At 35.2% G+C, this 23,228-nt stretch overlaps 1 long non-coding RNA gene across 1 annotated transcript; it reads right to left on the bottom strand.

Annotated features, from left to right (window-relative positions):
- Nucleotides 1-13,268: 13,268 nt before the first annotated feature.
- LOC141540518 (uncharacterized) lies at nucleotides 13,269-16,787 on the bottom strand. Its single transcript, XR_012481564.1, has 3 exons — nucleotides 16,669-16,787; nucleotides 14,981-15,138; nucleotides 13,269-13,774 (listed from the first exon to the last, which is right to left on the bottom strand). It is a non-coding gene; the product is annotated as an uncharacterized LOC141540518 (long non-coding RNA).
- Nucleotides 16,788-23,228: the final 6,441 nt, after the last annotated feature.

Raw genomic sequence — 23,228 nt, 5'->3', positions numbered from 1 at the left:
TCAACTCCTCTTCTGTCTCACTCTCATTCCCCAGCCAGCTTGATCTCTAATAGTTATATAACTAGGGCAGTGGATAGGCTCAGTTTAGTAATTTTTGGAACATGGTTCTAAATTGTTTTCAATACAGAAGCCCTTTCCACTGTACCAAACTACCAATCTAGACAGATCTAGACCATGAGTTTGTGGCTGGATCCTTCCTTCAGTGTTTTCTCCAGTGAATTTTTGGGCATCGTTTGGTTTTCTCTTTTGTTTATACTTTGATTCTGTAGGAATTAAATAATGACTAAAAAAAAAATCTGTTTTCTCTCTCGTGTTAGATGGCACCTCATGGCCTCCCAAATCCTCCCAACGGCCCTGCAGCTAAATTTGATTGCCTAGGTTCATGAACAAAAAGGAGGAGTCTTCTGCTTTATCCCTCACAGCTTCATGGAACTAATTCTACCTTGGATAATCAAAAATTTGGGTGTCATTTTCATTCTGCTGAAATGACACTGAGCCCACAGTTGCAACACGAGCCCTGTGGTTTCAGAAGTGCAGACTGTAAATCCCTTTCCTCAGTAATCATGCACAGAGACTGTCAACCTTGGTTTATGCTTTGAAGTTAAGACTTCGAACAGAACAAGCAGTCATCCAGGGAAGTTGAAGTTAATCAAATAAAAAGCAGGTATCAGCCTGCACTTTATCACATCATCAAAAGAATCAAAACAATATGAGAGTAAATTTGACTTCTTGTCATGTTGAATTCTTCTTTCTCTGTGACAGTATCAGAAAGAGGCAGTATTGTTATAATGTAATTTATATAGTGCCTTCCCCTGAGCGATGAATAAGAGCATTCTTCAGCATCCTCTGAGAATTAATCTTTCTATCTCTTTTTATCCTAGCTCAGTCACTCCAAAAATGTAATATTTGCACATACGAAATAAATCATGTCCGCCAAGTTTAAGGATGCTCACTTGAAGAAATTGCTTTTGAATTTTCTTTGTCTTCATTCTAACTTTTCATTTTTTTGGGTACTTAAGAGCAATTGACCCTTATTGGGTTAACTGGCAAATATACAGTCATTGCTATTCAGATGACTTGTAATTATATTCAAAAGAAAGAAAAATACCTTGAAATGAGGTTATATTGACTTAATACTTTCTTGTCATGCAATAACATTAGCAAATTATGCCTTTTACCTTTATTCTTCCTATGCTGTTCTGTGTTAAGTTTGGATGTTCAGATGACGTTAAGATGTAGAGCAAAACTTACTGCTATTTTTTTGAGGAAGGAGTTAAAAATCTGGGACTTTGCCTCCAATATTCCAAGAAATATCATTTTGTAACCTTGAAATCCTGGACTCCAGTGGAGGCTCAGCAACCTTACTTTACCTTTGGAATCATCCTACAGAGATGGCATAGGACTTGAGAATCCCTTGGCTACTGTTCAAAGGGTGTTCCATTGTCCTCCAACTCTATCTTGGTAAATTCTTCTTTTAAGAAAGTCAATATTATCTCTGTTAAATGTATTATTCCTGCTATTCAAATGATATTTCATACAACAAGATTATGTGATGATCAACTGTGATGGACTTGGCTCTTTTCAATAATGGAGTGATTCAGGTCAATTCCAATAGACTTGCGATGGAGAGAGCCATCTGCATCCAGAGAAAGGATTGTGGGGAACTGAGAGTGAATCACAATATAGTATTTTTCACCTTTTTGTTGTTCACTTGGTTTTTTATTTCTCATTTTTTTCCTTTTTGATCTAATTTTTCTTTCTTTTCTTTGTTTTTTTATTAAAGCAAAACATATGCATGGATAATTTTTCAACATTGACCCTTGTAAAACCTTGTGTTTCAATTTCTTCTCCTCCTTCTCTCCACCCCCTCCTAGATAACAAGTAATTTAATATATGTTAAACATGATAAATATATATATGTTAAATCTAATAAATGCATACATATTTATACAGTTATCTTGCTGCACAAGAAAAATGAGATCAAAAAAGAAAAAAAAAATAGAAAGAAAATAAAATGCAAGCAAACAACAACAAAAAAAATGAAAATGCTACGTTGTGATCCACACTCAGTTACCCAAATCCTCTCTCTGGGTGTAGAAGGCTCTCTTCATCACAAGATCTTTGGGACTGGCTTCAATCATTTCATTGTTGAAAAGAGCCATGTCCATCAGATTTGATCACTATATAGTCTTATTGTTATGTACAATGATCTCCTGGTCCTGCTCATTTCACTCAGCATCAGTTCCTGTAAGTCTCTCCAGGCCTTTCTGAAATCCTCCTGCTGATTGTTTCTTACAGAACAATAATATCCAATAACATTCATATGCCACAATTTATTCAGCCATTCTCCAATTGATGGGCATCCACTCAGTTTCCAGTTTCTTGCCACTATGAAAAGGGCTGCCAAAAACATTTTTACATATGTGAGTCCCTTTCCCTCCTTTAATATCTCTTTGGGATACAATACCAGTAGAGACACTGCTGGATCAAAGGGTATGCACAATTTGATAGCCCTTTGGGCATAGTTCCACATTGCTCTCCAGAAAGGTTAGATACATTCACAACTCCACCAATAATGTATTAGTATCCCAGTTTTCCCACATCCCCTCCAACATTCATCATTTTTTTCCGTCATCTTAGCCAATCTGTGAGACACTTCTCAGTAGTGTTACCTCAGGGTGGTCTTAATTTGCATTTCTTTTGATCTAATTTTTCTTGTGCAGCATGATAAATGTGGCAATATATATATATATATATACATGTGTGTATATATATGTATATGTATAAATATAAGAATTGCATATGTTTAATCTATATTGGATTACTTACTGTCTAGGGGAGGGGGGCTGAGGAGAAGAGAGAGAGAGAAATTTGGAACACAGGGTTGTGCAAGGGCAAATGTTGAAAACTATCTTTGCATGTATTTTGAAAATAAAAATCTATTATTAAAAGTTTTTAATGACAACGATTGGCAATAAAGGCAATACTTCAGTCTGAGTAATCATTCCTATATTGCCTCCAACCTTGGTCTGACTCCTTCTTGCCTCTGCTACCTTTGCAATGAGATTTCCTGATGCTGACTTTTATGCATATGGGCTCTCTATGACTGTCCAATTCAGGAACTGTTCTCTTACTTTGATCCATACTCCATCTGACCTTAGTTTGAACACCCATATGAGTATCACAGAATGCCAGAGCTGGGTTCTTAGAAATCACCTACAGAGAGTTCTTAACCAGGATATAGAAACTTGGGTTTTCTTTTATTATTCTTGCTTAGCCTTTTGAAAATTGCATGTTAGCACAATTGGTTTCCTTTGTAAAACTATGCATTTTATTTTGTTCACTAAATAAACATTATTCTGGGAATAGATTTCACTAGACTGACAAAGAGGTCCATGATTCAAAATAGGTTAAGAATCCCTGATTCTAAATGAGAAAAGAGATGGAAAAAGAAAAACTGACCATCCCAAAATGGAATTAAGTGGAAGGGTTGCTGTTCTGATGGCTCATTTTCTATCGTTTGTCCCCTCATGGTTTTTAATCTCCCTCATCTCTGCCATAATTCTTTAGTATCAATCCTTCTAAGCATAGTCTGCCCTCTATTTAGTTCAATAATCCTCACCTGCAGTCAGTCAGTCCTTTATCTACTTTTTGGTTGCGAATCTGTCCAAACTGGACAAAGGATATCGCCAATGGGATTATTATACTTTTTATATTTTATGTATATCATATATTCAAAATATATAAATATTACTCACTGAGTAGTATTGTCTCTATGGCTTGACCACAAATAGCAGACGATTATTAATACTGTTAAAAGCTATCCTACGGAAAGCTAGGTGATGTAGTGGATAGAGCACCAGTCCTGAAGTCAGGAGGATCTGAGTTCAAATATGACCTCAGACACTTAACTCTTCCTGGCTTGTGACTCTGGGCAAGTCACTTAACCTCAATTGCCTCATCGGCAAAAAAAAAAAGAAGCCATCCTAATTAGAAAAACTGCTACCTTTGCATACCGAGACCAGTTCATTGTTCCCCCTCTTGCTTTAACTTTTTAATGTCTAGATTGGCAGGACTAAGAATTTCCCTAATGCATAACTTCTCTGAGCTTCCATTTTTCTCATCTTTAGAATAGAGTTGAGATGGATAATTTCCAAAGAATTTAGTTTTCTATGCTCTATGCTAAAATTTAATATTCTATGCTCCTATCTATTCTCACACCCCCACCCACCCCCTAGGTCTTTAAGAATTTTTATAATATTGTCTTCTCTCCTTTTTAATCTTTTGGAGAAAGACTAAAAACAATTGACTGTCCACTGTGACAGCAATCATTTGATAAGAAAAACAAAAGAAATCTGAGGTAATTTAAAAGGAACTGAAAGCTATCTCCATGTGAGGTTGGTGAACTCTCAGAGAACAGGAGCTACTTCAAAAAGTAACAGAAACATCTTGAACGAAAAGCTCACCCCATTTCATCTCTACAATACAAACACTTAGTTCCAAATTGAAATATTCTATATGTGTCTTCTTTGTGCTTTTTTCTAAAGCCAAATAATTTAAAATCAATGGTCATATGGGGCAAAGTCAAACTGAGAGTCAGCAGGATGCTTATAGTAGCATCACGGACAGAATCTTTGAATTATATCATAAAGATATTAGATTAAAACATCCAATTTATCAACCCACAATATTGTTGAGAGTTGGATATTTGGAATTGTTTTTTGCAAGCAATATTTAGGGATCTGCAAGTCAATCTGAATATATGTATCTTGCTCCTCAGTAATACTTAAGAATGATTTTATGGATGCTAATACTTCCAAAATCATTAAATAATTTTGCTATTTTCGTTTTCTTGAGAAAGATGACAAAGTACATGAAGATGTCTGCATTTTAGTGGAGAAATGACGACTACATTAATGATTGATTCATTAAAAGACTGATTTATTTGAGTAATTATCCAAATGAAAAGTTTAAAAGGAAATCTTTTAAAGGAAGAATTTAATGTTGATCTTTTTTCAGGAGCAAAGTCAAATAGTAAGGTGGTAAACTTTGGTCAGAACCCCTAAAGTTCTTCTGAACATGAATAGTGAAATTAATACATCACAGTATTTCTCACTATAGATTAAAAATGAAATTAAAATAATTTAAAGTAAAAGAGATAAGACAATGTGCTGCAAATAGAAATTGAGGAAAATCCCTACAGAATAGGAAATGGTTGGTTGATGGACAGCCCATGAAAATGAAAAGACAATCATATGAAGCAATAAAACCTATTGGGAAAAACTTGAAATTTAGATATTGAGAGTTCATAATTTTTAACAAAAAAATCTAATAACAATTGCTAATCCCCTTCCCTTCTTTCAGACTTAATTTAAGAATAAAAATAGAATAACTTCAAGAGTAATTTTATTAAGTCATATTTTCATAAGAAGCCAAATGTGGATGCTCACTGTATTGTCAATACAATTGTATTGTTTCGTTAACTTCCAAGTCGTGCTTCATGAACTGGATACCCAAATGCCCAAGTCACAAGTGTGTAAAAGTCATATACCAAAAGAGTTGTGTGCAGAAAGAATGTCCTTATGGCAATCCAGAAATACTGTAGTTGCAGGCAACAGAAAATGGAGTCTTGAAATTCTCAAATAGCTGAAACCCAAAGAGGCAATGTCCTCAAATAGCTCAGTGTGATTATAGCCCTTTAGCCCAATATGAATTATAGAAAACTGCTTGAACCCTAAAACTTAGAACCCTAAAAAAGCAGGGAAATTATCTTCCACTTATACTAGCTTTGTTCACTAAGGTTACACTGAAACTAAACCCAGTTTTCTCACTGGAAATACAATGATTAGCAAACTTGAGTTTTTGAATCAAGCCATAGTCTTGGGAAGGATAAACCAAAGGAGAAGGGATGGAGGAATTAGGAAAGAGGGTCAGATAAAGTAAAGGAAAAAGCAAAGTATTCATATCTGATAGAGATGGACTGAAAGAAGAATAAAACAGAGTTTTCAACATCTGTTTGTGTTAGGGGTTGGGGAGAGGATGGAGAAGACAGATGGCTGGTAAACTAGATCTAAATATTTTCACGTAAAATTGTTGTAGCTTTTGGTCAGATCTGATGAAAACCGAAGCCATTAGTTACGAGTCATAGAATTTGTAAGGATTCTCTACACTAAGGGAGATGCGTCCCTTATGGATCAGTAGATAAGTTTTGGAGAAATACTTGAGGCACAGACAGGTTAATTGCTTTCTTTGTGCTCACACAGCTTGTAGATGTCAGAAGTGGATTTTGAATACAAGTTTTCATGATTGCAAGTGCAGAACCTTATTCACAATACCATGCTGTCTCTCTATGGAGAAAATTCTAATAAGGATTCTGACATAAATCAAGCAAGCTACAACATATGGAGAGTTTATATATTGTTCTTACTAAATTTAGACTTTAAACATATGGAAGAAAATACTCTAAATGTGCTAAATATTCTTCTAAAATTCACATGAAAAATGAAAGGTATTTTTAGCAAAAAAAATGAACATAATTGTACTTAATATGTATAAGCATGGATTGTAATAAATTTAATCCATTTTAAATTTTAAATGCTGGTTAACTATTTGATGCAAAAATTGATAATTATAAATCATTATGTTGTTTGGGATTTGATGAAACCAGAAAACTCAGAAGTGGAGGCCAGTAAATCCAACCCTACTGCATTTGAACTGGAATGACCTCTACAACATATTTAACTATTGAGCATGCAAGATTCTACTTCTTCCACTGTCCTCAGCTTTTTGTTTCCCTCTTCCCCACCAATAAACAATGGACTGATATCCATTATCTCTTAATGTCCTCCAAACTTTTCTCTGTCCTCAGTTATTCTAAAATAATATTTTTCCTTTCCCCCAAATTTGACACTGTCTATATTATTTTTAGGATATAAGTTCACTATTATTCAAAAATACTCAATTAAGTCAAGAATTTAATCGGTCAGGGATAGAATCTTCCTATTAATCCTGTGTAAGACCAAGAAAGGCCTTTGGAATTATAGAGACTTGCTGTAATGCTATCTGGAGATATGACATTTATTTTTTAAAGCCATGCAAACTTCATAGTCCAATTTCTCCTTGGTGTATTTTGATATTTACACTTAACATTATAATAAGATGTATGATTTTTAAAACATTAATGTATAACATTCTAGCTTTAATCTATGCACATACATTACAATACATGACTATAATGTTCATAATAAAGGCAGCAGGAATAACAGAGAAAAAGCCTTTTAGGATTGAGTTATTACAAGTAGGAGACGAAAAAATTGCCAAATGTAGGAAAAGAACAGAGATCAGTTAAGTTTCTGATTTCTGGTCAAATAATAGAAAATTTATAAGAAAAATATCACTAGTACCAAGAACTGAAATATGATGGTAAAAGGACTAGACTAGAAATCAGGAGCTTTGAATTTTAGTGCCAGTTCTTTCATAACTGATCTATGAGACTTTGGTAAAAATCTCTTTGCCTCTGAGTTAAGGTCTCCTTATTTGTCACAGTTAGCCATTTTAACTTTAAAGTTCCTTCCAGTCCTCCAATTCTATTGTTTCCCTCATTACAAGATAAAAATGCTGCCTGCCAACCAAAAAATGAAAACTGGAGGGCCTTTTTTTTTTTTAAAGACAAGAAAACTTACAGAAAGTTACTCATGATTTGTTGCCCTATTCTTAAGAGTTTGCTAGTATCTCACAGGTTAATCTTTTGAGTTCCTCTAAATAATCAGCATTGAAATAAAAAATAAAAAACAAGTACAATTTTATCGTGTGTCCTAATTTAAACTGAGCTATCTCCTGTGATTTGGGAGCATTACAAATATGTAACATATTGGGAAAGAAAACAACTTGATTGAAAGAATCAAAAATGCTCTTTTCCAACTTTTATTTTCAGTTAGCAAGCATTTTTCTCTTCCTCCTACCTTTCTATTTCCCAACCAAAAACAAACAAACCCCCCCCAAGAAAAAACAAACACCACATTGTAAGAAAAAAAAATATATATATATATACATATATATATATGGGCAGCTAAGTGGTGCAATGAATAAAGCATCAGTCCTTTAGTCAGGAGGACCTAAGTTCAAATCCAACCTCACACACTTAACACTTCCTAACTGTGTGACCCTGGGCAAGTCACTTAACCCCAATTGCCTCAGCAAATATACATACATACATACATATATTTATTTATTTATACACACACACAATCCCCAATTTGGCAATGTCCCAAGACTGAGTAACTCAAGACATAAAAGCTTCCTCATTAGCAGAAAACCTTTTGATGAGAAGCCTCTCTGAATGCTGACAGAAGTGTATCTGGACAGCAGATTTATAATCCGTCATCAGATCCATATTGAAATTCCTTCTAGACTGGAAGAGACATAAAAGAATTTGGATTTTTAGCATGGTCTTCAAGAAGTCAGGGTTATCAAAACACCGTGATGAGACTAGACATTTTGCTGAGGTATATTTTTTTATATTAGAAATAGAAAATGTAACTTTAAAAGGCCTAAAAAATTAATAATTACTCAGGGGCACAGTGTGACACAGGTACAGTTCCCACTCTCCTTGCTATCCTAATCTATTGGCCACTAAGGATTTAGGAGTTACCAGCAGCCATAGTAAAAAGCTTAGTAATCAAAAAATTACCAAGATCTCCCTTCCTTTATTACTTATAGTCTGCATTTCCTATTTTTCTCATAGTTATCTCTACCCTCACTTTTCTCGCTCCTCCCTTGTCCTTAATTCCTGTTTTGAAATAGAATTTATCAAGCCACAAGTATAGCTACTATTTACACAGCCCTGTAATGTTTGTGCGCCCTTCTCAACCCAAATGGGGTTTTACGGGGGCTCATAAAGATTTTCTTGAGGAGTAAACAGATAAATTTTTTAGCTTTCAAAGAAAGAAAACCCAAAATGGGAGTGGTGGAAAGCAACATATTAGACTTGAATTGAGACCAAAATTAGAATTTACCCAGTCTCTAAGATTTGTAGAAAACCTACCATTGCTTTACAGAAGTAATGTAGAAAGAATCAGAACAATGAGGTTTACTTGAGGCAATTATTGATAAAAGATATGACTGGAGCTCAGAATTAGAAAGTCAACTTGACTAATGAGAAACCTCATCCCCACAGGGTGAGGGAGACCTCTCCCTAACATGTGCTTATATGAGTCGATGTATCTCCCTTGGACCCTGATCATGCAGGTCTAGGGACTTCCTTTGGTACCTGTATTTATGTTTATGTGTGGGCAGAAGGGAGAAACTAAGGAATGAAGGCATCCTGACCCCAGACTAGATTCCTCAGCTTTTATTTTGGAGTCTATCTTTGGTCATCAGTGAAACGCCTCTATGAAGAATTATGATAGAAAGGATCTTGTGGAAAAAACCTTTTATCTGGTCCCTCTATTTGCTGAATGATAAATGGAGTAACCAATTGCTGACCAGAGCCTCCATCCATCTTCCACGTATCATCTTCCGCTTCTTGGAGAAGAGACTAAGGGAGCCCACACTGTAAATGAAATGCCGGGCCATCCAAGATGCCCACAGGGCATGGTATCCAGGTCTCTCCTCCCAGAAAACAGATGGAGGTCTCAACTAAGGCTCTACCAAAGTCACTTGAGTAGCAGCAGCATGTAACTTACAGTGCTTTTCAAATTATCATGAGAGTAAAACAAACACACGCAGGTGAAAGAACTAAGCATGTCAAGTCTGGGAAGGAGCTACAGAAAAAACAAAAAACTCCCCAGGAAAATTTCTAATAACCAGCCTGGTGTGATTCAGGTGGCCCATGGTCCTTTGGATTTGTGAAGCTCTGTTGTGAAGAACGGATTGGAGGGAAGATGGAAATCTTGGCACTTTTTTTGGAGAGGTGAGGAGGCTCCCGTTTAAACCTAGACCAGCAAATGGTGCAAATAAGCCAAAACAGTAGATAATCCAAATGACATTTCTATTTTGCTTTAGCATGCATTAATGTTTCATTTGTTGCAGATTTAGCTTCTAATTATATTTTAATTAAGCTAATATTAAAATTTGCATTCCCAGAGCACACAGTGATGGTGGGCAGGAAATCAGCACAGACGTGTGCTGGATTACAGCAGAAGGCAGCCTAATGAAAATATGAAAAATTTGCTATGGGTTATTCACCTAGTGGTTAATGTTATCTGTGGATAATTACTTACTCCATTAGGTATACAAGAAAAATTAAGTTGAATACTTACTATAACAGATCAACATTTTTCCATATGTCTTAAATGTAAGGGTGAAGCAGATCATCCTGATTATTTAAGTGAAGAATTTATAGCAGTGAAATTCAACAAACATCATTCCTGTAGAAAGGCATCACTATAATACCCAGCAACATAAATATTTGCTTCTTTTTAATATTTTACTGAAGCTTTAAAAAAAATAACGGTCTCCTAATATCACCTGGCAATGAAGTCCTCTCTTTCAACAGAGAACAATAAAGTATATTGACAAGATTTGCATGCTTTCTCCCATTAAAGTTCATCATCTTTCTATGGAGAAGAGAGATTTTTATTTTTCATTAGTTCCCTGCAGAGAAGATGGAGAACTGTATTTAACTAAATCTGAATGCCTTTTAATGTTGTTTTCCTTTCTTTTCCTATAACATTAAAAAGAGTTTAGCCTGAATATCATCCACATAGGAAAGACAAAATGGATATAAATGTCTAACACTCACTATGTGACATGAATTTAGGTGGGCACCCTTTTCTATCTATTTATCTAGATCTATCTATCTATCTATCTATCTATCTATCTATCTATCTATCTACATATATATATATTTGTGACTGACAATAGAAATGGATGAGTTGAAACTAAAAAGCATAGAAAGAAGAAAATAGATGATATTGCCTTCTAGAAATTGCAAAGCTTATTAATGACCAAAAAGTACCATCGAAAACAAAGGCTCATTTCTTTAATACTACTGTTTGACTTATTTTGCTATTTAGCATTGAGACTTGGTTTATAATAGTTTCCAGAGTATTAAACATAACGACTGCACAGCAGGCAATGGAGAAGAACACGGTGGGAGTTAGCAAATTGCAACATATAACCAATGAAGAGCTTCATAGAAGAAGAGGATAAAAAGTGGCAACAAAAAGTCATCAAAGGTAGCCTATCATTTGCTGAGGACAGGGGATGACAGACAGAAAGGCAGAGTACTCCACTGGGGAATATTAGGGGAAAATGAGGAGGGCTTCCCACACATTCTATAAATTCTTTGTGGCAAACTTATGGGAGGCCGTGGACAAGAGTTACACAGATATGCACATATTGTTGGAGGCAACTTCCAAGTTAATGACATCATAGATCCATCAGTGTCTGAGTATGGGACAATACCATTTCATTACCATATATCATCATTTGTTTCACCGTCTCCTAAGAGATACTTGCTTTGTTCCCAAGGTGTTGCTACCACAAGTTTATGTGAATACTTGTGTGAATATTGATTCATATCTCACTGAAAAAATTGAGGTCATTTCTTGAGAAGTCCCTCTTCTCCTGTCTCCCAGATGTCATCTGTAGCCCTCTCTGCCTTCACCCCTGGCTCACACGAGGTGATCTTTCTACATACCCTTCTACACATCCAATATCCTTTCTGTCTTCTCTTTGTCATCCCCTCCCTCTCACTCTCCTAGCTACTTTCCTGCTGCTTAGCAGCAAGTACGTGTCTCCCCCATCCTGAAAAACCCCTCACTAGATCCCTCTGTCTCTGCTAGCTTTGTCTCGCATCTTTTCTCTTCTTGTGGGTGGCTAAACTCCTTGATTCTCCATTCCCTTTCCTCTCATTATTTTCTTAATTCAGTGTAATGTGGCTTCCAGCTTCATCATTTGACTCTTTCCAAAAGGACCAACCCTCCCTAAATTTCCAGACCTTCGGGCCTTGTCCTTATAGAACCCTTGGAAGCTTCAGGCATTGTTGATCATTCCCTTCTCCTTCTCCCTTCTCTGTGCTTTGTGATATTGTTCTCTCCTGATTCTCCTCTTCCTAGAAGCTGGATCCTAGCTAGATGTGGCTGGGTTTCAGCAGGTCACACCCACTGACCTTGAGGGTCCCACAAGACTCCGGGGCCCTTTTTCCTTCTCTTTTTATACTACTTCACTTAATCTCCTCAGGCCAGTTACTGAATCATCAGACTCTTGCATCTTGAATTGCCTTCTGGATAACTCCCTATTACAATCAAGGACACCACCATCCATTCTATTCACCCAGGCAAGCATCCTAGGAGTCATTCTGGACTCCTTTCTCTCACCTCTTACTTCCAGTCAGTTGCTATTTCCTCTTGACTTGACCTTATAACCTGTCTAATGGCTGTCCCCTTTTCCCCTCTGACACTGTTCCTAATACTCTTTGGTGTACGGTCTGGACTGCTGCAAAAGCCTTCCAGGAGTCTCCCAACCTCAGAGAATCTCTGTCCAGATAATATCATGGATTTTCCCCTTCTCTACTTTCTATTGTCCATTCTGTAAACTCCAGTGGCCACTGAGCCCTTTCTAGTCGGGTCAGGTCTTAAAACTTTCCAGTCTTCTTATATTTAATTCCCTTTTGTGTACTCTGGTATGGCCATCCCTGCTATTCATTGCCTAAGACCCCCCTCGTCTCCCTTTTCTCTGGTTGTCTCACATTCCTGAATCTCTTTCCCACCTCATCTGTGTCTCCTGGCTTCTCCCAAATCTCAGCTAAAATGCCATGAAGTGTTTTCTGGCCTCTCTCAATGTTGGCGACTTTCCTTGAAGTCATCTTTCATGTACTTTATATATGCATATATACAGATGTGTATGTGTATTTATCCATGTCATTTGTACAAAGCACATTATTGTTTGCTCTCTTAGATTTTGAACCCCTTGAAGCAGGGATGTTTTAGTTTTTCTTTGTATTCCCAGCATTCAGTACAGTGCCCGACAAATCCAAGAGGCTTAATAAATGCTTCTTGACTTGCCTTGCTTTAGTATGGGCCTTTTACCTCCATCTTGGATCTCCCTGGGGTCTGTGCCAGCAGGGATTTTGCTATGTCAAAGGCTATAAAACACCGAGGTAACTTCAATTAATGTTTGTTGATGGGTAAATGAATAAATAAACTTGACACGGCTTTTGGAATTAATGTCTTCAGAAAAACAAAAAAAGAACACTCCACATTGTTTAATATTTTTACTTATTACTCAGTATATTACATTATGGCATTCAATCAGAAATGCCCCACTTCAAATCTTTTGAGGAAAGACACATAAATTACACTGTTTAACAATCTATAAATTATAGGCAATACATATGAACTACCCACTACCTGTGACTTTAGCAATCACCTTTTCTCTCACTTCCATAAATATGAGCATACATTGAAAAAGTGGTTGCAATCAAAATTCTATCAAATATAAATTAATCACCAAATAATTCTTCTCTAAGTACTATAAAATTATTAACTTCCTGAAATAAAGCCATCATAAAATTAATTTTAAAAGGTTAAATTTTAAAATGGAAAGATAAAACAGTTAAATCCTTTACAATGAAGGTAATAAAACTGTTAAATTTTTGAGAAAAATCTAAACTATGAACTAATTATTTTTAAGTTATCACAGTCTATTTTCACCTTTTATAATACTAATATAATAACACATGCAGCATCTTGTTTGCTTCTTTTAGAAAATCCCATCAAATATCCCAAGAAAAGGCTTCATTTCATTCGCTTCGTCATCAGAATGATGTGCACTGAGAAAAGAACAGAGCTGGATATAAGCTTCTCATCACCTAAGGGATTTAAGTACCTGGGCCTTAATAAACATGTTACATTTAATCTCAGCAAGTACTCTGAGGTTAATCCCTGAAGTGAATTTTAAAGGGCATCTTCTGACTGCATTTATTTGCTTCACATACATAAATCACAACTTCTCTGTCCTTTAGCATCCCCCTCCCATGTCCCTTAGCATCTTAGAATCCTGGGAGATGGAGTGACTCCTCCATGGGGACACATGCTCAATCAGAATCCAGAGATTTGCTGGTTTGGGCCTTTTTCTTTGTATCCCCTAGGACACAATATAGTGACTGGCACATAGTGGGCATTTAAATGCTAACTGAATTGAACTGAATTCCTGACTCCAAGGTTGGCCCTCTGTATACAATGCTGAAATCTAGGATTTTTCTGTCTGGTGACTGTGCTATTAATTCATGATATACACTTAGAATGGCTTATCTTTAATAATACAAACATTTAGCAATAGCATAAACAGATCTTAACATCATCAGAAGCAGAAATTTGCTAAGGAAAAATGTGATCAATGAAACATTTATTGGATGGAATTAGCTTAATTCTTTAGAATACTATTTGCTTTGAAAGATGTATAACTGACCAAATAATTAAAAGGCATTCTCTGAAAGATTAAATGATCCGAAATAAAATTTACTGTTCAAAATCAGATAAAACATGAACAATTCTACCTGTCACACTGTAAAGAAAAGCAAATATTCAACTATTCTCGACTGTACACCTATCTGTAATCATACTCTTTAAGAGTACTTACTGAACCTTACTCATTAAAAGCCCTAAAACTTGAACCTTTTAAGCAAATAAGGAATTCTTTTTTTAGTTCTTAATTTTTTTGTTCTTAATTCTTTGTGTCGTAAATCTCAGCCTTCTGGTTAAGACTGTGGATTTTTTTTAGAATATTGTTTTCAAATGAGTAAGATAAAATCCATAAGACTACAAAACAAATCATTTATGTTGAAATAAAGATATGTTTTTTTCATTCAAGTTCACAGACACACTGAAATCTATTCATGGACCCTTTGAGGAAGGAGGGATTTATGAATTCCCAAATTAAAAAATCTTGATCTAATGATGATTATAAAAGCTAAGTTTAAAAGTCCTAGATTCATTTATAATAACATTTTTACTGGCAAAATCTTGAAAGTCCTTACCTGAGGTTAGTTGCTTTTTTACTATCATTGCTAGTAACAAAAAAATCCCATTTCTTATTGAAATGAGAAGTACTTGATTCTTTCTCTGACCAAATAGTAGGTAGCACCCGTTCTATTTCTGGTGAAAGACCCTGATATTGTCTTTCTTGAAAATGAAGCTAGGAATAGAGGTTTAAAATAAAAATTATTAACATTGATTAATCACATTTTAAATAAGGATATTCAGAAAAACAAACTCCTCCACAAATGCTGTTTTCTGAATTCATGCTAAGAAACCATAAGAAACCCAACCTATGAGATCTTTTTTTGGTCCTTAATTCCTTTAGTCCTTTAGACAGAATCCATACTATACTGAACTCTAAGCCATGTCATCAAGAAGCCCTAAAGCAGATTTTTTCAAAAAATATATGACAGGATTTTAGTTGTATTAACAATAACTTTATCAAACACTTAAAGTATTACATGACTACTGAAAGCAATTGTCAACTGATAAAAGATATTTGGGTAAATAATATCTTTTTTATTATTAAAAAGGCCTTATCTTGGATCTCATCATTTTGATTTGTTAAAAACTGACTAGAGGCCACAATAATATCAAATCAAAATTCTTAAAGTAGAAACATACCAATCTAAATCATCCTATTTTTAGGATATTATCCTATTTTTGAAGATATTATAGAGACAATATTTTAAACCATCATTTAAAAATGATAATTTGTGAACACTCTCACCACATTATTCTTTTGATAATAAAAATAAAATCCTGAAAGTCCATCCATAGAAACATATTCATTTTCATATCACCAGTACAGATTGCATCTAGTAAAGGAAACTGTGGGCAGCAATAAAGTTTTTGTCTGCCTTTAAGTATCCTTGAATAAAAAAAATGGTGTATAGTTTATAAATGTGTATCTAAAGAATGAAAATTCTATTCTAGGACTTATATCAGTGCAATGTTCATCCATAGATCTATCCAGATGGAAAGTCAGTTAAAAAATTCTACAAATCTAATAATGAGGAATTCAGGGCCAATGTTGGAGAATTGCTTCTAATGTATGACTTTGGATGGGTGGTGACACAGGTATGATGTAGATTCAATGGCCCAAGTTTCTTATGTGAGAGACAACATAGGTGGTGGATACAGACATGGCTTTAGAGTCAGGACAGGACAAACTATGTTTCATGTGAGCCTATGACTATACTGGTTGTGGGTTCTTTCAGTTCTCAGTGGACCTAAGAATTTTCTAAAAATTACAAATTGGTGAGTAGCAGGTGATCTCTATTGGCAGAAAGAATTCCTCATTATTCATAACCCTTCATCTTCACAAATGAAATCATAGAGGAAATCTCAAAAGTTTCTATTTTTAACCTTTCATTTGCTTTATGGGAATTCTATTAATGTTTTTTTTAATATTTCAGTATGCCAGAATTCAGTCATGAATTCTTATCACATATTCATATGGCAAAATTCTGGTTTATTGATGTCAAGTTTATTTTTTTCATATTTGCAAGACTGAGAATTCATTCTTGAATTTTGTTATAATTTTTAACATTACTTGTGTCTAGTCAAATGATTACCTGTAATGTTTCTCCTTTCACAAAATTATCACATCTTAGGGAGGAATACATGTATTTATAAAAGCAATTTTAAAGATTGAAAAAATGACTCTATGAACTGGTTTTCTTACAGTATTTGTGTTTCCAGGCTGTTGAGGCAATTCCACTTTGGAGGGCATACTAAAATTTGAAATGATGGAATCTTGTAAATGAACATCTGACCTCTCAGGTGACAGGCAAAAACTAAAAATTAAAATAAATATTTTGTAAGGAAAGCAATACATAATCATTGAATTAATAGTAAACTTTGGAGAATTTTATCAAATTCATTATATTAGCTACATAAACAAAAGCATCATATTTTACTTTAGTACTGTGAATTATAGTTACATAGAGACCTTGGGAGCTCATTTTCATTGGTATCCTTTCTCTCAGGTTAATCATATTCAATGCACCCCAGGGAGTTTAGTATTCTAATATTATAAGACTGAAAGAAAGGGATATTTCATAATTTTCTTGAACCACTTACATAATTCACAATTATTTTTATTTCAAGAAGCTCTTATATCTGTCATTCATTCAATAAGCATGTAATAAGGGCCCATTATGAACAAGCACTGTGCCAATTTTAGGGAATACATAGACAAAAACAACTTGCTTAACTCCTTCCTTACAACTTGCCATTGGCACAGGGAACTCCAGATGAGAAAACTCCTTATTCCATGGAAGACTGGCACCTTCTCTGAGACTTCTTATCTTAGAGGGTCACCCAAAGAACTGATAAGTAACTTGCTTCCCACAATCCCACAATCAGTATGTATCACAAGTGGGACTCAAAACCAGGTCTTCCTGCTTTCAAGGCCAGCCCTTTATCACTACATCATTCTGCTTTCCCTTGGCCTTACTCTCTATAAAACATTTTGAAAGTCTTAATGTGTCATGTAAATCTTATATAAGTTATATATAAATTTTCACTGCTATCTTTTGCTTCATCTGTGATTGTAACAGCTGTCTCCCCCTTTTTTTATTTCAGCTGAAGCATAATAGCTCCTACTTCAGCCCTTTAATTCTCTGTGTGCCTTTCTGTTTTAACTGTGTTTCTCAAAAACAATTTATGGGATTCTTGTTTCCAATCCCTTCTATAACCTGCTTGTGTTTTACGGGTGAATTCATCCCATTCACATTCACAGTTATGATTACTTAACTATGCATTTCCCATCATCCTATTTTCTTCTATCCTTCCTCAAACCCATTTTGTTTCTGACCATCCTTCTCTTAATCAACCTCTGCTTTTACCATTCATCCATTCTCTAAATCCCTGATCCTACTTGCTTGATAAAATGAAATTTTATACCTTATAGTGTATATGTGTGTATATTTTTCCTTTTTGAACAGTTCAGACCAGAGCGAGCATTGCCTGCCTCTATTATGAAAATTGCTCCTTATGCACCTCTTTTTACATAACTTAATTTTCCCATTCTTACTTACTTCTCTCCTTTCTCAATACACCCTCCTTTCTCATTCTTTCATTATTTCTTCTTCTTTTTTTCCCCTGAGGCAACTAGGGTTAAGTGACTTGCCCAGGATCACACAGCTAATAAGTGTTAAGTATTGCATTTGCCACATTTGAACTCAGGTATTCCTGACTTCAGGGCTGGTACTCTATTCAATGTACCATCTAGCTGCCCCTTTTTCATTTTTCTTTTAAGATCATCCTAACAAAATTCTCATACCCTTTATCTCTGTCACAGTAGACTCCTAATTACCCTAATGATGATAAAATTCTTGAGTATCCCCTTCCCATTCGGGAATACAGTTTAACCTTATTAAATTCCTCATAATTTCTCACTCATTTTGCTTTTTTATGTCTCTCTTGAATCTTGCATATAATGACAGATTTTCTATTCAACTTTAGTCTTTCTAATAGGTATGCCTTTATTTCATTAAATACTATTATATCCACTATTTTGCTAGTTCTAAAATATCTGGGGAGTTTTTCTTTATGATTTCTTGAATTTTAATGTCTGTTACTTTTTTTAACATAGTTTTCTGGTAGTCTAATTAATTCTTATTTCCTTTGTTCTATTTTCCAAGTGTTTTTTTCCACTGATAGTTCACATTTTTTCTTATATATTTTTTGACTTTATTTTTATTGTTATCTTGATGTCTTGTGGAGCTTCCACTTGACCATTTTTAATTTTTTAGGAATTTTCTTCAATGAAGTTTTGCATCTCTTTTACCAAGCTATTCATACTATTTTCATAATTTTATTTCATTGCTCATTTTCCCCATAATTTTTCTTTTACTCTCACTTGATTTTTAAAATAATTTTGTTTTTTAATTTCTTTCTTTAGCTGTTCTAGGGATTATTGTTGGGGCTCTATGGAATCTACTTTTTCCTTTGAGATTTTGTTGTAAATGTTTTCATGTCATTTTTTTTTCTGAGTTTGTATCTTGAGCTTCACTGTCACCCTAGTAGATTTTTATGGTTAAGTTCTTTTTTTGTTATTTGTACATCTTTCTAGCCTATTTTTTTACTTTGAGCTTTATATTAGCATTTGGCTCTCCCATTTTGGGCTTTTCCCGTTTCATGCTTTCTCTCCTTGATGTCTGCATACCTAGTTCTGGGAGTCTATAAATTTTCAGTTCTTCCAAGGGGATGTGAAATGGGGAGAGGTGTGGTCACTGCTCTCCTGGTCTGCATTCTGATCTTTATCTAGAAAGAGTTTTTGTTTCCTTTAGACTACAAGTACTAGTGTGCTATCAGCCCTGAAACAAGCTATCTGCTTGGGGACTAAAGACCCTGATCCCTTAAATTGCAACTTGGCTAATGGGCAATGGAGTTCCTAAACTGCTGGTCCACACAGAGGTTCCCTAAAATCTTTCTGGCCAGGTGCCCAGTCCTTTCAGCACTTCTGGGCAATAAGAGCTCCCAGAAATGTTGCTACTGCTGTTGCCACAGGCTCACAGTGTCTAATATGCTGGATTCCATCCATCAACCTCTTAATGTCATAGACCTTTCCTTCAGACCTCCAAAGCTGTTCCTGGGCTGGAAAATGCATCACTTTTACATTTTGTTGGTTACGTGCCTCCAGGATTCTACTTGAATTATTCTAAAGTTGTTTGGAAGGGACAGAAGGATTTTAGCATGCTCCTTTTACTCCATCATTTTGGCTCTGTCCCTATCATTGCTATGTTTGACAGAATTCAGAGAACAAATCACTTTCTGATGCAATTCACATATGACAAGTTATTTTTTATATTTAATATTCTGAGGACTTTTACACAGGTAAATAAAATAAATGGTTTCTATAACTGAATAAAAGTCTATGATTTAAGCTCATTGGACAAACTCCTCCCAACCCCTTCTTTTATGGAAGGCAGAAACCGGGCTTGGCTTATTCCACCCTGTCTTTGCTGCCCTGTCAGGTTTCAACTTGACATGAGATGCATCCCCATGATGGGAGGCCCATCACAGGTATCTCCCTAGTGTCTCTTCTTCCCTTCTTCTCCCCTTTTCTTGCCTCTTTTAGTGTGTTGTTTCTCCCTGTAGAGTGGCAGGAACTACCTTTCTTTTTAATAATTGTATTTCCAGTGTTTAGCTCAGCACTTTCCACATTGTACATGTCTTAATAAATAAATGTTTATTGGATTGGACTGCAGAGTTACTGAAAGCATCTTCTGGAGAACAAACTAGCAGACAGGAGATGACATGCACTCCATTCTGTTTCCAGGTAATTTTAATTTCTTTTGCTAGGTACCTGTATTTTGAAAGCTTTTCATTCCATGTAAGTTGTATGTTTGACACCTATTAAAATAGTTCTTAAATGTTTATGGGTCAATATCTTATGTGGATAGTTGTGAGCAATGGTTCTGTCTGTGATAATGTCTATTTCCATTGCTGCTTTGGAATTTGTTTGTGTAGTGTAAGTATTTTTTGCCTGTCATTTTATAAAGGATAACAAACTTCTTGGGTACAGTTCTAACAAACCAATTGTGTCTTTGTAGGTATCTTATATGTGAAAATTTTGAAGCCTGCAGTGATATGTTGCACAGTTCTTCCCATATTTTGTTGATGGAGTTCAGATAAAAATGGTTCTGGGACAAGGCAGTATACCACTATTCCATTTTATAGGTAATGTTCAACAAACTATTACACAGGTGAATAGAATAGCTTCTTCTTGTAATGTAATAAGATACTATGATAACAATTCATCTATAGATCCACTGAAAGATTCTTCAATGACCCTGGAAGCAAACAGGACTATGGAAATGGCATGTAGGCAGAGGCATACTGGAGCCAGCTCAAAGCAGATCAAGTGAAAGAGCTGAATGCTAATGTTTTCAGTGTTTGTACTTAATCCTTGTAAACTGATAAATGCTACAAATAAAAGCCTGATTTATAATCTTGTTGAATCTCTGGACTTAAGAAAGTGATGAAGATAATGCTTATATTGCTAATTAAACTTAAACACACATGTGGTATTCTTCTGAAGTCAGTTGTTAAGCAGTTACCGGCATATTCCTGCACGTACCTCATCCTCTTCTCACATGGTTCTCACTTTTACTTTCTTCTACTAGAATGCTATATTTTGTAAACTGTTTGTTCCATGTAAAATGTGGATTATGATTATTTGATAGCTTCTATGAGAATGTTACTAAATTTGTATTAATCGATGTTATGTCCAGATGATTGTGGGTAACAGCTCCATCATTGAGTTTATCAGCTGAATTCTCAAGGATATTTTGAAGTCAGTATTTATACTATGGATATTTGTTGTCTGCTTCTTTATGAAAAATAATGAGTTTCTAACATTATTGTAAGGGAAACTCAGTGGAGCAATGAATAGTGATGGTCTTACAGAGTTAGGAAAAAAGTTTAATCCTCCTTTAGAAATTTAGTAGCTTGGTAAAACATGGAATGTCACTTAACATCTAGTTCAGTTTCCTCATTTGTAAAATGACAATATCTACCTTCAGGGAGGTGAGGAAAGCATTTTATTAATTGGGAAAGGATAAATTAATATGGCTATTATGACTTAAAAATTTCTAAAACCTCTTCAGCATTGTCTTTGATTATACTTCTCACATTTGTATTTTTATGAGTTATGAGACTACCTGTCTCATAAGTAAAAGCCACCTGCTTGCCTGTGATGAATGACAAAATGCCATAAGTAACTACCTAATCAAACTGCCTAAACGCTATAATTTTTCTACTGCAAGGGAGCCATAAGAGTAGCCGTGTGGTTTTGGACTCATGCTGTCCTCCATATGCAGGTCTTCAAATGACAGATATCAGTGGAAAAATTTTAAGGTAATTTGTTTCAATAATTGCAGTTGATTGACACTGGTCTATCCACATACCTTCTCTCAGTTCTTTTTAAGATTATGTACATTCAAGAAAGACTTTAAAAGAAGCATCTCATTTCTTTGTGTTTGTATACCCTGCGCCTAGTGCTTGGCACTAAATAGGAACTTAGCAAATGATTATTGATATTGATATTGATATAATCAATGTAAGCAATTACTCTCTGAGCTAGGTAAGAATCTTCAGACCTTTTTCTGACACTGGTGGAAATAGTCCGGACTGGAATTCAGGCCCCAGGTGCTTGTGATTGGGTATATAAGTATAGAAGCACTGTCAGTGGTGGTTAGTGCATATGTCAGTTGGCATGTGTTTTCAGATACAGATCCTTTAGGCTGCATTCTGGGAGGGCAGATATAGTGGACATAACCTGGATTCAAATTCTATCATTGACAAGTACTAGCTATAGCCTCAATTACTTTATCTGTAAAATAAGTAAAATAAATACTGTATGATCCACTTCACAACTTTGTTGTAAGGTTCAAATAATATGTATATAATGTGCTCTGCAAACTTTTAAAAAATATAGAAATGCCAAGTAGGATAGTGTGATTCACCAATGCTTTGAGCTTTTACATTGAATTGTGCTGGGTTTTAGGGTTGATCCTCACAAAGTGCTATCAGCATTTTGAGGATCATAATGTTGAAGTCTAGGCAAACATGACCTGATAAAATGGCAAACTGGTTGCCTGGTTCTGAACTCCTCTTTGTCTTGGTACAAGAAAAATGGGATATTTGGAGCAGGGTAAACAGAACCAAGATCAGAGGTTGAGACTGTGAGGATTGATCTGTGTCATAAAATAAATTTCAGTGTCAATTTGTTGCTCTTCTCTCTCCTTACCACATCTTGCAGAGAAAGTAATAAGAACTGATCTTACATAAATGGAACACATGGACTCTCACTTTGAGAAGTGCCACAAACAGCCCTTTTTGTAGTTGCTAGAAACTGGAAAATGAATGGATGCCCATCAATTGGAGAATGGTTGGGTAAACTATGGTCTATGAATGTTATGGAATATTATTGTTCTGTTCTGTAAGAAATGACCAGCAGGACGAATACAGAGAGGTTTGAAGAGACTTACATGAACTGATGCTAAGTGAAACGAGCAGAACCAGGAGATCATTATACACTTCAACAATGATACTGTATGAGGATGTATTCTGATGGAAGTGGATATCTTCAACAAAGAGAAGAGCTAATTCAGATCCAATTGATCAATGATGGACAGAATCAGCTACACCCAGAGAAGGAACACTGGGAAATGAGTGTAAACTGTTAGCATTTGTTTCTCTTCCCAGGTTATTTTTACCTTCTGAATCCAATTC

Source organism: Sminthopsis crassicaudata, chromosome 4 (assembly GCF_048593235.1).
Source record: "Sminthopsis crassicaudata isolate SCR6 chromosome 4, ASM4859323v1, whole genome shotgun sequence".
Classification (NCBI taxonomy): domain Eukaryota; kingdom Metazoa; phylum Chordata; class Mammalia; order Dasyuromorphia; family Dasyuridae; genus Sminthopsis; species Sminthopsis crassicaudata.
This window is presented reverse-complemented; position numbering and strand designations above follow the sequence as displayed.